The sequence below is a fragment of the Mus caroli genome, chromosome 18 (assembly GCF_900094665.2).
Source record: "Mus caroli chromosome 18, CAROLI_EIJ_v1.1, whole genome shotgun sequence".
Lineage (NCBI taxonomy): Eukaryota > Metazoa > Chordata > Mammalia > Rodentia > Muridae > Mus > Mus caroli.
This window is the reverse complement of record NC_034587.1, coordinates 25,758,644-25,766,135: the sequence shown is the minus strand read 5'-3', so window position 1 is coordinate 25,766,135 and position 7,492 is coordinate 25,758,644.

The following is a 7,492-nucleotide window of genomic DNA, read 5'->3' as shown; positions in this document are numbered from 1 at the left end:
CTCCTCCTCCTCTTCTTCTTCTTCTTCTTCTTCTTCTTCTTCTTCTTCTTCTTCTTCTTCTTCTTCTTCTTCTTCTTCTTCTTCTTCTTCTTCCAATTTTTCCTTTTTCTTATTTGATACAAGGTCTCTCTGTAAAAACTTAACTGGTCTGGAACTTACTTTATTGCTCAGACTGCTCTCAAGCTCCAGAGCTCCTTGTCTCTGCTCCACGAGTTTAAAGACAAGCACTACCATGACCAGATTCTCTCTCTGTGTTTCTGCCTATCTCTGTCTGTCTGTCTCTCTCTGTCTCTATCTTTCTCCTTCCTTTCCAGATATTGAGAATTTGAAAAATTTAATATTTTAGATACTGTCTTCCAGATTCTATTTGTACACAAAAGCATTAAAGTAGCACTTTTTATATAAGTGATATTTTTATTACCAGTAAATATTTCAGAGAGATATTTGAATTGATTACTTCACCACACAATCAAAGTCCCTAGAGAAATCCATAGCCAGTAAATATATCAGGGCAAGAAAAATATTTATGTTAAGTGGAAAAATCTCATTAAACCCAGACCTCTGCATCATGCCTGCTTCAGAAGTCAGTGAGTGTGCCCCTTTATTTCTCTAATGCTATTTTGAGATGATGTTTCAGTGGAAGCCAGTTATTCAATGCCCCTTTGATGATACCCATCTCCCTAATATGTGGCCTCTGATCTTTCAACCGTGATTGCAGCTGAAAGCTTGAGAGGAGACATGGGTGTTTGCATGCACTCAGTTGTTGATTTATTCTATCATGATCACAGGGTGCTTATGGAGGACCACTTTCATCAGAGACTCTTCTGAATTCATTAGAATCCAATTCCTAATCACAAACAGAACAGGTATCTTGCATGGCTTTTCATTCTTTCTCTTTATGCATCCCATTTTTTCAATTCTCATAATTATTGTTCTTTCCTTTGTTCTATTCCTTCTCTTTCTGTGATTCACAATCTAAAATAACAAAATGAAGAAAAAAACTTGTCATTACAGTAAATGAATAGGAAGGATAGGAGGATAGGAACAGATGAGTCTGTCTCTGAATCTCAAGCTAGACCATACCTTCGTACTGTGAACTTACTGAAGAGGTTGTCCACATTTTTGGTAATTGCACCTGCATCTTAGGCTTGCTGCTATCATCACCACTTTTAATTCTCTTAGTCTGTGATGCTTATTTTTTTAGGGTACTTCTTCAAGAGCTAGCCCTTACCAAAAACTAAATGAGGTGAAATTTATTTTAGGAGTAATCTCTATTTTTGCTCCACAATCTTACCTAAGATTAGCAGCAATGAAGCAGTCACTCTCTTTGAGAAGCCTTTATGTGTATGTGTGTGTATGTGTGTGTCTATGTGTCTGTGTGTGTCTGTGTGTGTTCCTCTCTCTAGAGTAGTCAACATTATTGTCTCATGATTAACTTTGTGATATCTGTGTTCAGTTTTAGGGCATTGGTAGTCTAAACTCAGTGTATGAGCAAAGACACTTGAACTCCCATGGGAATGGTTACAATCAAAGTGTTGCCAGGAAGACTGTGTAGAGATCTGCAGAGAGCACGTAGCTTCCTGAGAACTCAGACATAGCTGTTGGATCTTCAAGCATTGAGTGAAAACAGTGGGGGACATTTTAGCTAAGGAGAATTTTCTGCTGGGGTCTTTGACCCATTCCCCAACAGATCAAATCACAAGGGTACCGTGCCACTGCCTTGACTTCCTAAAGTGTTCCTGAAACTTTAATGTGTATGGAAAAGAGTGAAGGGCAGAGGTTCATTTCAGAAGTAAAAAACTCTGAAAGAAGCTACTGGCATCAGCTTTGCCTAGTAGGGAGATATGCTTTTATCTGAGATATTTGTGCAATGGCCAAACACATAAGTTTTGTGGACAGATCTTGATACATACTAAACTGTAAGGATCAAGAGGTTGTGGCTTTGAAAATGCGCAGTATGTACTAATTTTAATCATAACCAGGTCAGCACCAAATGAATACATCAAATAAGGTTTGAAGAATACACAGACTTGTTATTACAATGAGGATTTAAAGTATATGCACAAATGCAGGACTGTAAATTGCCCTATATGAAATCACAAACCCAAGATTAAATCTGCATTTTAATTGGAGTTATGGTCCCACCATATGCATATGCCTGAAATCTTAACACTTTGTGGCCTGTCAGCTAATTGTCAACTAAGAGGACAATTGGAACTTTGTGGTTCTGTCTGTCATGTAAAAAGGAGGAGGAGGAGGAGAAACAATATAATACTTATAATAATAATAATAATAATAATAATAATAATAATAATAATAAAGAAACTACAAGTACAGATATAAGAATGCAATTTCCAATACTCCTAGAGGTTTTCAACTTATAACTGAGCAGAGTTGATGTCTGCATCTTAGGTCTCAACCTTTCTGAACTAGATATGGATAAAGCTCACTGACACTGAGAACAGTTTGTGAGATAAAGTACAATGCATACTCAGTGCTCTTCATCTTCACACCACTGATGAGGCTGCTTACCCCCTTCTGCCCATCAGCCACTTCTTACATTCATTCCTCACTGTATAGCTGACTATATATCCCCAGATCTTAGAACAGGATCACTTCACAGACACTGAACAAAAGCAAACACGGTAGACTAGCAGGTGCCTGGACTACTCTTTGGAGTGGTGGTGTTGTTTTGTTCTGTTTCCATTCTCTTATATTGAAATGACAAGTGTGATAGATTGCTTGATGTTGCTGAAATAAACATTATGATCAAAAGCAACTTTTGGAGGAAGAGTCTGTGGTGATTTCAGTGAGAAGGTCTCCCATAGGCCCATAGTTAAAAGTTGATGAAATCATTCAGGAAAGATTAGGAAGTATGCTTTATTTTGGAGGAGTTTTGGTCGTGTGCATTAACGTTTAAAAGACTTATAGTGCTTTTTGTATCTGTCTCTGTCTATCTCTGTTTCTCTCTGACTCTCTGTATCTTTATGTCTCTTTGTCTCTCTCTATCTCTCATTGTCTCTCATTGTCTTTGTTTTTCTTTTCCTGTTGCTTACAGGTTCTTAGCTGTTCCTGCCACCTTGCCATAGCTCTACTCTCTTGAACCTTAAACTTATTAAATCACATGCCCAATTAAATGCTGTATTTTATAAGTCATATTGATCATAGTGCTTTGTAACAGTAATAAAAAGGTAAGTAAGACAGAAGTTGGTACTAGAAGTAGGACTATTTCTGAGAAAACATGAGCATGCAATATTTTTAGAAAAATGTAGAAGACTTAAAAAAAAAGCAGTTGAACAGTGCAAATGGTCTTAATGGATTAGCCTAGTAGAAGCTTGGAAGAGAGTACTACTGACAATAATGGGAACTATAAAGGCCCAGTTCAAGAGAATTCACAGGGAAACACTTACAAGTGGGCTAGAGATCATTATTTTTATATTTTTGCAAAGAATGAGGCTTCTTCCCTCTTCTTAACAATTTGTCTGAGGCAAAACTGAAATTTAATGAACTGTTTTTATGTATGTTTTGTTTTTGGGTTTTTTTTGAGGGGGTGATAGAGATTTTTGAGATAGCCTAATATAGTGTCTGTTGTATTATTTGTAGTTTCTCTTATGCAGGTCTACAATACAAAAGAGCAAATGGGACAAAGACATGTAGAGTTTGGAGAGAACAAGAGGAACAAAAAATGTAGTATTGGTGCCAAGACTTATTCTGAAAGAAACAAGCAGATGAATGATGGGGCTTGAACTGAAATACAATAAAGGAATAGTCCCCCACATGGAAATGTACCACCAATTAGTAAAAGCATTCAATTGGTAAAAATAAGAGGACTAACAAATTCTCGGCCCCCATAAAGCAAAAGCAGGGGAAAAGTGCTAGAAATATGATTCAAGGGGGAAAGGCTCCATCCCAAGTGGACAGTTGATTAGGAGAGCATCATCCATGGCTCTAGCTTTAGAGATGTGAAGGAAGTACAAATAAAGCGTTGTGAAATCTCCCCCGGTGGTTAATAGATAAGGATAACTGATGAAGCCAGGAATTTAGCAGATTACCTGAATGGATTCACTTAGAGGGATTGGATTCCCTATTATGTAAGTCTATGAAAATAATAGATTGGAAACCACAAGATGTTAGAGTTGCAAGACTCTGGGATATCTGCTAAGGATATAGGTTATATCCCTGTATATGAGGAGTAAAGCCAGCATAAATGAGAGAGAGAGAGAGAGAGAGAGAGAGAGAGAGAGAGAGAGAGAGAGAGAGTTAGCTCTTTTAGGCAGCAAACCTGAAAGGGCAGAGCTATCTGAGTATGTTGATATCAGACATGAAGTTACAGTATTTGTAGTATGTCCTGCTGGATTTCAGTCTTTCTTTTCTCTGGTATTTTCTTACTGTTCCTTAATTCTTCCCCCTTTTGAACAGTAATGTAAATCCTGTGTCATTATATGTTGGAATAATGTTTGGTTTTTAATTTTAAGTAATTTGTTCTTCAACTTTATAGGGTGATACAATTAAATGATGTTTGAGTCCCAGAAAACACTGAACTTTTAAACATTGTTCTGATTGAAAGACACTAGAGACCTTGAGTTGAACTAAAAACATTTGTTTTATGATATCACCACCAGGCTCTGTGTGCCAAGGAGTAAAATGGATTGGTTTGAATGAGAATGACCCCCAAAGTTGCACATGTTGGAATACTCAGCTACCATTTACTGAAAATGGTTGGGAAGGATTAGAAATGTCAGACGTTTTGGAGGAAGTATGTCACGGGGTTGGGTTTTGATGTTTCAGGAGACTTACAACATTCTCAGTATTTTTCTCTTTTATTCTTTCCTCTTGGTGAAGATAGGAGTTATGTCCTTCCCACCAGTCCTTTTCCTCACTATTATACTGGATAACTTTATGAAACTGTAAGCCCAATTAAATGTTTTCTTTTATAAGTTGTGTTGATCATTGTATTTTGTTACAGCAATATAAAACTAAGATAGACTTGATGTCAGTTTATAGATTACAATCCACGATCCAAGGACTTAAAGGCAGGAACTCAAGGCAAGAGTTTAAAGCAGAAACATGAAGAAACTCTGCTTAATAGTTTGATCTCCCAGACTTGCTCAGCTACATTTCATAAAGCGTAGGCCCATATCTAAAGTATAGCTGTGCCCAGAGCAAGCTGAGGCTTCCTACATTAATTGGCAATTACAGAAATACCTCACAAACTTAACAAAGCCCCAATCTGGTGGAGAATTGTTCATCTCGGTTCATGGTAGCATGACAGGTAGAGATTACCGTGAAGAGGAGTGATGATGATAGGTATTTCAAAGACATTCTATTGTAGTTAATGAAGAACTTTATAAAACACCTGACTTATGAAATGGCAACATGGAAAGTGCATGATGACAGTGGTCTATATCGCTTTCTCATGGTTAGAACTGGATAAAGGTCATGTAGGTGGGAATAAACTAAAATGGATTATGCTTCCTAGATATCAAGAAACTAGAATTTGGATCTCACATCTGGCAAAGTTGTTTTAGTCATCCGTCCTTGTGCACTACTGGATTAAGTCAGCTGAAGAATCCTAAAACTCGGAATCTCCACAGATAACCAAAAATATATAAGTATACATTTATCTGTTAAACACAATATACATGCAAAAATAAGCATTCAAATGCCAATGAAAAAAATATACCCATACTGTTGTAACTGTTGTAGATTCTATGAGTAATCTTGATGATTGCTCAAATATGTCATAATCCCTCATACTGAAGTGCAGGTTTAAAATATATCAGGGAATACGTGATCGAGGGAATAAGAGAATCCACACTAGTGGATGTATGCATCAGTTCCTGATAGTTTTTCCTGAAATAACTCATTGTTTTGAAACAAATGTTTCAAATGCAGATGTGAAAAAGAATGTACATTTCCTAACTTTAAAAAGAGCATCATTTGTACTAATAATGTAGTTTATCAGTTTTCCTGAAACTGTAATCTTAACAAAGACTTTCCTTAAAAAGAGACATATTTCAAATTATAATCTTGTAGGTACAGACCTGTCTATGTCATTTTCTAGTTGGTAATACAGATTCACATTTGAATGGTGCTTTCTTTGCTTTCATTTCTTTTATCATAATCTTATTATTTAACAATCATTTGCCTTGATCATGACTACCTGGTGGTACCTTTGGATTCTGGTTCTTTCCCCCATCCTATGAGCCTGTCCATCAGGACTCAGTGTCTCCCTCCTGTTGGGGCTGGGGGTAGCCTGGGCAGCCACCATGACCTCTGCTTTCATCTTACAAGGGAAAAATTATGACAGTCTGAAGACAGCCATTAATTTAGATATAAAGAGAATAGAAACTTCCATCAGTTACCTTCAACAATCACTCACTTCATAATCGGAAGTAGTACTACAGAATCGGAGGGAGTTAGACTTAACTTTTCCTCCAACAAGGAGGATTATGTGCTGCCTTAGCTGAGGAGGGTTGGTTTTATATAAACCATTCTGGGGTTTTTAAAGATTCAATGACCAAGGTGAGAGAAGGGCTACTCAAGCAGAAGAGAGAAAGAAAGCAGTCAGAGCTGGTTTGAGTCTTGGTTTAACTCCTCCCCTTGGTTAACCACCCTCATATCCACCTCGTTAGTACCCCCAATTGTTCTCCTGCTATTTTTGACCTTTGGACCCTGAATATTGAACAAGCTTATAGCCGTCATAAAAGTGAGAATAGCAGCAGTGCAGCTGATGGTCCCGCACCAACAATATGAGACCCTGAGAAGAGGACCTGAAGAATATGAGTTAGTTACCGAAGACCCCTGGGCATAGCTTCAGGATTGGAACTTGTACAAGAAAAAGGGTGGAATGAGAGACCATATGGGGTTTTCCAGTCTCACATACTCCTTACAACTTTCCCCTCCTGCCTGAGGTCAAGACTAGACCAAGTTCCGTTCTCCATCCTCAGGAACATTCTTGAATACAAAATTCTCAGAATGTATTAACTGATAGTTACCTGAAGCCCTAGAAAGTCCCAGGTAGAGTTCAAATGAATGTCATGCTTGCTAGCCAATAGATTTGAAGGTCAGTATACTTAGCCAACAAGTTTGAGCTGTAACCTTGATGATGTAACCTGTGCCCCTAAGAAGTATAAAAACTGCTTGTGACAGCCATTTGGGGTTGCCTTCTCGTCACTCGCCTAGCGGGACTGATTTAGAGTTGACCCCGAAAAGCCAGAAAATAAACCTCTTGCTTTTGCATTAGGAAAAATAAATCACTCTTACTTAAAATAGCTGTCTTTTGTGAGACAATGCCGGAGCCTAGAAAACACAGAAGTGGATGCTCACAGTCAGCTATTCGATGGATCACAGGGCCCCCAATGGAGGAGCTAGAGAAANTACCCAAGGAGCTAAAGGGATCTACAACCCTATAGGTGGAACAACATTATGAACTAACCAGTACCCCAGAGCTCTTGACTCTAGCTGCATATGTATCAAAAGATGGCCTAGT